We start from the raw sequence: 11,462 nt of genomic DNA, 5'->3' as shown, positions 1-11,462 counted from the left end.
CCTGAAGAATATAACTATAAGGAACTTTTTAGAAAGAGTACGTAATCAGTTTTTAAAGATCCAAATTCCTTGGGTTTTAGGGGTAAATACATCTGAAGAGTTATATTCAAAAAACTGGTCTGATAGTTTAACTATTATGGACCTGAGGCTTTACTTTTGGGTGCTTTCCCTATTTTTTCAAAGGATGCAATGCCCACGAAAATGGTGACAAAAGTGGCATAGCAGAGGGTCTAACTTGACATCTGTACCATATGTGAGTTCTGGTGACAAACACCCCTCTGAGTCAGATTTTTAGACTCCCAAATGTTTATTTGATTAGCCAAGTTGTCAGATTCTAAACCTGCCTGTCTAAAACTGTTAAAGAGGTTTAGTTAAATTATAAAATATTGAAATGTGAGAAATTGGTTGAGACATACTATTCTTACATTCTAAATGGGTCACTGTAACAGACAGGTCATACACTATGAATTTATATGTGTTGTGTTTACATTTTGATAACCATAGCCATGTGTTTGAACTGAAATGTCTGTAATTAGTAAATGTTTTTTGAATATCAAATGTGAATTCCACAATTTTAGAACACCAGCTCAGCTTTTTGATAAATTTGATGTGATTATTGGGGTACAAAAGCAGCACATAATTTCTCTAATGGTCCTAGATTTCCTTCAGCAAATCTTGAGCGATACATTTTCAGTAATTATTTTTCTTTCTCTCCAATGAAAACCCTTCAATGACATCCCTTGCCTCAGAAAGGCTCTCAAACTATGCAAAGGTATGCTTGGGGATGACATGCAGGTGTGAAAGAGGAAGCCAGAGGGTAAACAAGATGCATCTTCTCATATACTCAAATTTACTAAAATATTTTGAGAAAAAATAAATTTTAAAATGTACGCATTTTTACAGTAAAACATTATGGAACAAATGATAAAATTAGTGGTATTTTTTGGGTATACAGTTGACCCTTGAACAAGGGGGTTAGGGGAACTGACCCACCTTGCAGCTGAAAATCCACGTGTAACTTTAGAGTTTGCCTCTGTACCCGCGCTTCCTCATCCTCAGATGGTGTAGTATTGTAGTACGTATTTATTGAAAAAAATTAAGTGGACTCTCACAGTTCAAACCCATGTTGTTTGGGGATCAACTGTATTGTAGATAAATGTAAAGAAAAACCTTTTGAGCCAGGAGCATATCTCATATCTCTTTTCCAGAGGGTGATGTTCTTTCCAGTTTCTGGCATAGTCATGAATTAAGAAATAAATTTGTTAATCCAACTACACAACTAGAAGGAAACAATATACTGCTAATAATAGTTGCCATTGGATGGTAAAAATGTAATTTTTAAATACAATTTTTTGCTTTTTTCGAGGTTTCTATGCCTATACATTATTTTTATGCTGGGAAAAATTAAAACAAACTTCATTTTAAACAAAAATCCTTTTAAGATCTGAAAGTCAGTTTCACTGTGCTATTAAATATCTGTAACTATAAAATAAACCAGATTTGTTTTTCTTTACAGCTTATTAATATAGTTTCAAAATTAAAATAGATACCTACTCCTTTTCTTATACTTACCTTTTGAGGTTTTGGGGGCTGGAAGACCGGGGAAAAGACAGCAAAACCTCTCAACAGAGAATTCAAGAAGTGATTCTTGAATTCCTTTTCACCATTCCTTTGAGAACACAGAGTAGATTGCTCCCCTGAAGCTGATTTTAAAGTTATCTGATTTTTGAAATTACCTGTTCAGTCCTTCCCATGATAGTTAATTCTTCATTATCACTTCTAAATTTCCTGAACCCAGAGGAACTTAGGGTTTCCATTTACAGATTTCTAAAGGAGGTGATTAAGTGGAGGTAAGGCTGCTGCAAGTAACTGTTTTTATTTTTCAAGGAGCTCTCTCTCCTTTTCAAAAAACAAACTCCCCCCCTCACTCACAAAAATCATACATGCTTATTTACCATCAAGAATAAGTAAGATTTATCTCACATCCACAGTGAACCAGTAATAACATTTTAGCATATGTATTCTTTTAATGAGTCTGTTCACACTATTTGGTAACCTTTTTTCACTTAATCATGAAGTTTCTAGCTCATTAAAATACTGATTACATTATTTTAAACAGCTGCATAGTATTCCACTCAGCATGTTATTTAATCAGCTTTTCATTATTGGACACTTTAAAAACTTTCAATCTTTTGATATTATAAACACTATAATAAACACATGGATTACTTTTTAAATGAGAATATTTATTAATAGCTTTTACAGTATTAGAAAATTGAAATAGAGAATCCAGTATTCTTTAAAAAAATTTTTTTTTCTCAATCATTCAGCTCTTTATTGAATGCCTTTTTATGTGCTATGATGCTCTAGGTCACTCAACTTTGGCCAGATACAGATCAACTATAAAGCTTTAAAACCATGATGCCTGGGTCCTACTCACAATGAATTTTTTTAATTCGTTAATTCTTTTAACGTGCTAAAATCCTAGAAATATATTATGACTGGTCCATACTCTACTGTATGTGATATATATTTTAATATAACTGAGGAAAAAATCAACTATATCACTTGTCAGCATAAAATTAATATTTGAACTTTGGGACCTAATATTTAGGCTGGTGTTTTGAAGTTCTGGATATCTTAGTCCACTTGCTTTTTGTTCTTAAATTTAAATTTTTTCTTCACATTGCCAATACATTTATAAAAGGTTAATATGCATGAATAAATGAGATACAATTAATGATTAATGATAACGAATGTACTTCTCTGTTAAGTGAGAGAAAAAGGTTAAGAGCTACAGGTATAAACCATTCATAACATGGGATAATGCCAGACTGTTAAAGACTGTTAAAGACTGTTAAAGTCAGGAAACACTCAGCACACACAAGAGGTTTGACCTGCTTTTTAAAAATGTACAGGAATTAGTCGGGGGAGAACTGGGGTGGTGAAATGGCATAAATAAGGGCACAGAGATAGAAAAACAGACGGAGCAGGACTAGTTTGCTTGAAGAAAAATGGAAAAACTTAAGGCTGGGGCAAGATCATGAGGTCTAAGCTAAGAAGTCTGAATTTTATCTTATTAGCAAAAGCATGATGAAACAATTACAGGCAAAGAACTCTTCAGCTAAAATGCTAATAGGAATAAGTGAGAAAAACGGCAGCAATTCCTAGAATGGAGGAGTTGAAGACAACTGTGATTCATTTGAGTAAATGACAAATGCGAACAAGTTCAGAGTGTCTCTTGGAGCTATTAGCTTTGACTACCTAAACTGAGCAAGTAAAAAACAATTTCAGACCAATCAAATCACAATTCATAAAAACCTGATCATCACACATACACCTATTAACCATTTAAACATTTTGTTTATGTTCTAAATGGTCTCAGATGGAGGTTCTAACCTTGAGTGAGATCCAAAAAAATATTCTATCTACAAAGGTCACATAGGCTGATGCATATACAACTGTCAAGTTTCTCTTAAAGTAAGGAAAATTAAATCTGTACATTAAGCTAAGAACTTAAACAGCCCTAAGATCTGGCTCCTATAAACTTTTTGGGCTATGATTCTCCTTCTTGTATATTTGATCATAGCCATCGAGACCTTTTTGCTGCTCTTTTTGGTACACACCAAAAATATTTTAGCCTCAAGGTCTCTGTAGTTGTTATTTCACCTGCTTGAAAGGCTCTTCTCCCAGAAACCTAATGGTTTGCTCCGTTTTTTAGATTTGTTCAAATGTCATTTTTGTGAGGCATTTTTGGACCACACTATTTAAAAACACATCTGCCTGCCTTCCAAACACGTTTAACCCATCCCTCCCACTTCCCTTGCTTTATTTTTCTTCATAGAACTTATCACCATCTGACATACCACATATTAGTACTTATCAGTTTGTCTATTCTATTACCCATGCCTCACTCCCAAAATTGTAAGCTCATGAGGGCTGGAATTTACCTGTTTTGTTCAGTGCTGATCCTCAGTGCCAATATAGGAGAATAAATAAATTTGTAGTCCTCTATATATAAATGCTTCAAATCTATTTTTAATGTTCCTTGTTAAACATAAGCCAGAAAAGACATTTATGGAAAAACAAATTAACATAAAAATCTGCATAGACTATGTTAAAATATACAAATTCTCTTAAGAAATGATGTACTTAAACTTTCTTTACTTCTAACTATGGGACGACATTCTACTTTGTTGCTTCATGCTAAAGTGGTATTTTTAACTGATCACATGAAAACTTAAAAAAAATTATCCTATAGTTTAGTATCGTATGCATTAAAGTCCAAACAGAAAAAAACTTTTAGTGGTTCTGTTAGAATTTACGTCCCTGAAAAATGTTACTTTCATAAATACAAGCATTCCCAAAGATTATAAAATAATGAGATGTGGAAATAAGCAAACTCTGGAGTGATTTTAAAGTTTCTACTACTTCCTAAAGATATTAATCCATGCTAAGTGCTTAAATTATAAAATGAAGATATACAGAATAACTTTAATAACAAGTTAATCAAATTGAGGACATTTAGTGTAAAGGTGGCTTAAAAATTTTTTTCTCAGCATAATTTCTTAAACAAAATCTAACGCTATAGCATAAGATAAATAGAAACAATAAGATTCTCTAGGCAGTTTACATTTTTTCAAAACACAAAAGTTCAATCACAAGAATATAAGTATCAGATTATTCAAAGTTCCACAGAATTAAGGGAGACCTGTACTCATACATATGCTAATCTAAATGTATTATTCATGAAGTTTTTGCATGAATCCCATGGATTAAAAATCAAGAAATAGACCCAAAGAGAAATGATAAATGTTGAATTTAATTTCAGTATAATAAAAACAAAAACCCAGCAACTAACTTGTTACCTTGCACAGTAATTTTAACATAGTTTAAACTTATTTATTTTGCCATTTTCTTCATTGCAAATAGCCTAAAAAAAAAAAAATCAGAAATCTGTGAGATTTATTTTATAAATAAACAAGGTAAGAACATAAACTCTTAAATTCTGCTGGAGAAATTAGTTCTCCATTAAAGGGGCTCAAGCTATTAGTAATAAAACAGAAATTTTAGGAAATCCCTTGATAAGAGGTAAGGAAAAAAAAAAATTTTAGCTGGAAATGTACTGATGATGGTCTCTTACTTCTTCTCCCAGACATGTATGTATTGGGTTGGCCAAAAAATTCCTTTGGGTTTTAAGTAAAAATAAAAGACACATTTTTCATTTTCACCAAGAATTTTATTGAACAACATATTCACCCTTTTGTTCTACTACCTTCTGTCATTTTTCAGGCAACTTCATAATTTCTCCTTCCCCCAATTTTTTATCTTTTTGAGCAAAGAACTATTCTAGGTGCCTTTTATAGTCTTGCAGGGAATTTAAATTTTTTCCATTAAGAGAATTTTGTAAAGACTGAAATAAATGGAAACCCGAAGGTGCAATGTCTGGTGAATATGGTGGATGAATCAGAACTTCCTAGCCAAGCTGTAACACTTTTTGCCTAGTTATCAAAGAAACATGCAGTCTTGCGGTATCCTGATGAAAGATTATGCGTTTTCTTTCTTTTTGCTTCTTAACTTTATTCGTTTATTTTTGGCCGCGTTGCGTGGCATGTGGGATCTTAGTTCCCTGACCAGGAATCGGACCTGCACCCCCTGCAGTGCATGGAGTCTTAACCACTGGACAGCCAGGGAAGTCCCAGATTATGTGTTTTCTGTTGACTAATTCTGGATGCTTTTCATCGAGTGCTGATTTCAGTAGGTCTAACTGGGAGCAGTACTTCTTGGAATTAATTGATTGGTTTTCTGGAAGGAGCTCATAAGAGGGGACTCCCTTCCAATTCCACCAAATACACAACGTCACCTTCTTTGGATGAAGACCGGACTTTGGTGTGGTTGGTGGTGGTTCATTTCACTTGCCCCACGATCTCTTCTGTTCCACATTATTGTACAGTATCCACTTTTCACTGCCCGTCACAATTTGTTTTAAAAACGGAATGTTTTCGTTACGTTTAAGTAGAGAATCACACGCGGAAATAAGGTCAGGAAGGTTTTTTTCGCTTATGTGGAACCCAAACATCAAAGCGATTAACATAACCAAGCTGCTGCAAATGATTTTCAAAGCTTGATTTGGATATTTTGAGTATGTCAGCTATCTCCCACGTGGTATAACGTTGGTTGTTCTCAATTAATGTCTTGATTTGATCCCTAACAACTTCAATTGGTCTACCCAACCGTGGAGCATCGTCCAGCAAGAAATCTCCAGCACAAAACTTCGCAAACCACTTTTGACACGTTCGATCAGTCACAGCACCTTCTTTACACAATGCACGAATCTTTTTTTGCGTTTCAGTTGTGTTTTTACCTTTCTTGAAATAATAAAGCAATAATATGCCGAAAAGATTGCTTTTTTCTTCCATCTTCAATACTAAAATGGCTACACAAAAATTCACCAATTTTGATGTTTTTTTTTTAAATGCACTCTGATATGACAGCTGTCACAATACAACCTAAAAAAACTGTTTCGAATGAAGTTAAAGACAACTAAGCGCTCACTACTAGAGCCATCTTATGGAAAAAAACCGAACGAACTTTTTGGCCAACCCTATTAATAACAGATCTAAATACTTACTAGAGTCAAATCTATCTCAAAAGTTTAGGACATTAATTTTTCTCCTTTTTGCTAATACTCAATGAGAAACAACACTTAGAATATAACTTTTTCCATGAATAAGGGATAGTAATATCCACCTGCAAAAGGAAAAAAAAATTGATTTAGAATGTCAACTTCTAAATAAATAAATACATTAACTTAGAAATCATAGTTTATTAAAGTATAATCTTGCTAATCCAGTTATGGCTAACCTGAACATATATCAGTAATGATACTTGGTGGCTTAAAAACACCTCTAATTCTATAACAATTAAAAGGTTACATAATTGATTGAAGAAAATCTTTACTGTTAAATATGGCATTTAGTCTATGATCAAATTGTCAATTCTACGTTCACATATATGTGATCTTAAGAGACTTGAAGTTGAATATAGTATGCAAGCTGAATTGTTCAACTATTACGATATCCCTCTGACTACCTCCTGAATACTTGCCTGTAGTCCTCTGAGTTAGCTCCAAACTCAATCCATACTCCAAGTAACAGATTTAAGATGCTCAATATTGGAATTATTTGGCATCAACTTAAACCTGAATGAAAAAGATTAGGATTTTTTTCCAAAGAAGGTGGAAAAAATGAAAGCTTAATATACACCCATATATAGTTATTTCTTCTTTGCAAAAAAATAAATGGCCATATTAAGACTAACATGAAAGGGCATAACTTTTATTTTACTATTTGCTCTTTGTGTTTCAAAATTACACAAAGATGGAAATATATTAACTCTTACAAATAAAACTTTAAGTCCTGTTGAGTTACCTAAATGAGTGTTTCATTAGGTACTGACAGGCTATCTCACCTTCTCTAATAAGAGACTGGAAAGAAGCTGCATACTGTTATAATGAATTTCAATGCAACAGTTTTTCTATACTTTCTTACTCTCCCAATACTTCAATTTTTCTTTAATCTGTTCTCAGGATTGAATTAAATAAAGTTTTTATTTAGCCCCAAATGATCCTTTTTCATATCTTGAGCACCTAGATATAAAGATTTATTTAGTAAATATAAAATGCATTTAGACTAAATATAATTTTCTAAAATCTGACTTCAAATACATTAAGGAAAACAAAAGAAAAAATAGAAATCTAATTCCTGGGTTGTTCCGGAAAATACTGGACAAACTTTGTAATTCATTCAATAAATATTTCTAAGTATCTATGTATTAGTTCCTGAAATATTCTCAGTGGAACCAAAAATTACCATATATTTGTTACGGTCTTTCATGAAATGGCTGAGATAAAATAAAGGGAACAGGCTAAAAGCTTGATGAATGACTTTTAAAAGCCCCAAGGCAATATTTCCATGTGAAAGCTGGCATTTAATTCTCGCCAATATGGTATACTACTTCTTTATTTTGGGAAAAAAATTTTGCTGGAAAAAAGTGAGATTGTTCTTAAAAATGAGAGCTTTGTCTTATATATTTTCTTTATCTTGAAATAAGAATTTAAACAGAAGATGCTCAAATACAACTCCTTAAATTACATCTGAAATACTTTTAGGGTTTCCAACACAGACAATTATAATTGAAATGATTTGTTAAAAACTGCTTGTATTTTATAGATTTCCTGCTTGGTTACAACTGAAAGGAGATATTCCTTGTAGGAAATAAGACCAGGAGTATAGTACACTACACAACCACACTCTTATCCTAAACATCAATTTTTAGTTTAATGACTTAATTAAACACCAACAAATAAGGAATAGAAGGTAAAGAAAACATTTTCCTTCAAACTTCAATTAAATTAAAAAATTTTGACTGTTTGCATCTATAAAATTAGTGACTATCATAATTATTTTTGGTCTTACACTAAAGTTAAATATTAGATATAAAAAAAAGCAAACAAGGCCTTCATATTTTCGACTTTACTTTCTAACAAAAATCTGTGGCTAAGGATTAAAAAAATTTTTTTAAATAAAAACAAGAAAAAACCAATATGATAGGATAAAGTCAGAAGACGTAAGGCTAAAGATCCTAATCTGCATGTGTAGCAGATTACTTAATTTGAGTTTCTGTTTCCTGAACTAACCAACAAATATACTGGTCATTTATAAGGTCTTTCCTACTTTTAACGTTATGATTAAGTCTATTTTTGAGACACAGGATTTCAGGAATTTAATTCACATGTTTTGATACTTTCCCCTTTCCCTTATAAGAGAATATTTAGAAATAACTAAAAATTATCCTCTAAGTTCTGTTCAAAATGTGTATTTTATAATGTACATTTATCTGTGAGATAAGCAAATGTCTTAATGTAATTTCATTTTACTAGAGAAATAAAGGGAAAACTAATATTTCCGTTCTACCTGAAGTAAAAATTGAATATTTAGACTGAATACAAATATGCATTAAAATAAATTTATTTGATGCTGTATGAGCTCTTTCAATAAACTTGATGGCATTCAACACAACTATTAAATTGCAATTATACTATTTTAATAAAAACATCTAAAAGTTAGTACTAACTTATTTTTATTGAATCATACTAAAAATAACAAGATTATCAGTAATACTGAAAATCAATTATCAATAAAGCTGAAAATACATTGGTAATATTAATATACATTAAAATATGACTGTAGAGTATGGCCAACCTTACTTCAGCAGCACAGTTAATACTGGAGATAATTTTAGAAGTTTAACGCCAATATTTACGTGCTGCTAAGGCACTGCTGACATTGCTATCATAAGAGCTATGAATAAAAAGAAATATATTTTCTTCAGAAGATCAGATCCTTGTATTTTTGAGGCAGCACAATATGGCCTGCACCTTTTCAAAATCCACAAACCATTATGTGCTGCTACTTTACTCCAAGGTTTTGTTTTTTTAAACACACATTAGCACCTAAAGATACAAAAAAAATTTTCTTTTAGGAAAAGAGAGGGTAAATACATTAAAAAACCCATGTTTAAAGATTCTAACATTAACATAGCATGCATAATTAGTTATTTCTTGGAAGCTTTTGAGTAACATAATAAAACTTATTCCTACATTGAAAATTTAAGGAAAGCCTATTATGTGCGAAGCACCTTGCTATAGGTTAGGAACACAAAGTTGTATAATATGAGAAAAATAAAAGCATTTTTTTCTGTGTCAACTTAATAAGTAAATACAATTAAATATTTAATCAAACTTTTAAATGTATTAAATATATGAAGTTATTTTTTCCTTTTATAAACAGTGAATTCATAAAATTTGGTCTTTACCTTGGTAAAGGCATAATTTACAAACAGCATTTAATTCCTTGCAGTACACCATTCAAATGACATCTTCATCAAGTAGGTAAGACTTCATGTCAAGGGAAAAATAAGAAATGACATACAAGAGCTAAGTTTCAATAAACTTAAGCTAGCAAAATGCAAATATACTTTTAAAGGAAAAAATCAGAAGTCATGTGAAATATTTTAATACTAAATACAGTAAAAATATACAGAAGGCCTAAAACAAACCAATTTTCTCTTAATTTGTTAAAAAAATCCAAATATTATTTTACCCTCAACATTTATCTATTAGAATAGTTATTGTTAGACTTGGATATCACTTTATATAGGAAGTAATTCTAAAATATGAACCTTGGAAAAATGAGTTAATTTTGTACCCAGAGATGAGAAATAAAACAGGAACCCTGTGGCTCTTGATCTTCCTAGTCTCTTCCTGTTCCCACTCTTCACCAGGTAAGGAATTTTACTCCTAAACAGTTTCCACATACTCAGATGTTGGAATGAAATTTCTTCTCTCTCTAGAAGATACCAGAAAACTACCACCACTGTAGCTCAAGCTTCGACAACCTCTTTTATCGCAGTTTTCTTACCACTAAAATGGCTATGCTAAAGCTACACTACTTCTATTACAGAATAAGGGGATGTGCACTGAAATTTGCCCCTCCCTTCTAATATCTAATTGTTTTTATACAAAGCATAACTGTCCTATGTCCCACATTAATTTTTTGTGAATATTTTCCCATTAAAAGTATATGTAGCTAATCTTTTCTTTTCTTTTTTTTTGGCCTGCCGCTAGGCTTGTGGGACCTTAGTTCCCCGACGAGGGGTTGAACCCGGCCCTTCGGCAGAGAGCGTGGAGTCCTAACCACTGGACTGCCAGGAAATTCCCATGTAGCTAACTTTCTATTTGAGCAACCAGTTTCATATCTTACTCTATTATTGTCTCAAGTTTTGGCACAGTTTTTAATATGTAACCAAAATAAATGTTTGTCATGACTTGAGAAACACATATCTGTATTTATCAATTATATTAAGGAACTGTCCTTTTAGGCTACCCTCCCTGCTCGAACCCACTTTCTAGACAAAACTGTGAACGGATTTTCAAATATTCATAATTTATATATGCACATTTTTCATTTAAAAATATTTTATTGAACATCTACTATGTTCCAGGTACTGTCCCAGTTGTTATGTGAGTCGGTATACTGGTGTACCGAACAGACATAATCCCTTCTCAAGAAAGAATCTAAAATCATTTAAATTATAAGACACAAAAACATAAAGCAAATAATTGTTCAAGACTGCATATTTTTCTTTGCCCATGCAAAGTAGACATATACATTAAATGATCATTCCAAAATCAAATGGGTTATTTCAATTCGTACCTTTTTTTTTGCAAAATCTATATGTACCTCTCTATATACATATTCGGCAGTGAAAGTGCAGAGTCCTAACCACTGGACTGCCAGGGAGTTCCCCTAAATCTATATATTTTAAACTAAGCCAAGTGTGCCGAACTTGAAAGAAATAAGTGTGAATACTGCAAAATGCAAAGTTTTATTAATCTTTAA

This window comes from Phocoena sinus, chromosome 18, assembly GCF_008692025.1.
Source record: "Phocoena sinus isolate mPhoSin1 chromosome 18, mPhoSin1.pri, whole genome shotgun sequence".
Classification (NCBI taxonomy): domain Eukaryota; kingdom Metazoa; phylum Chordata; class Mammalia; order Artiodactyla; family Phocoenidae; genus Phocoena; species Phocoena sinus.
The sequence above is the reverse complement of the archived record's forward strand: the minus strand, read 5'-3'. Positions refer to the sequence as shown.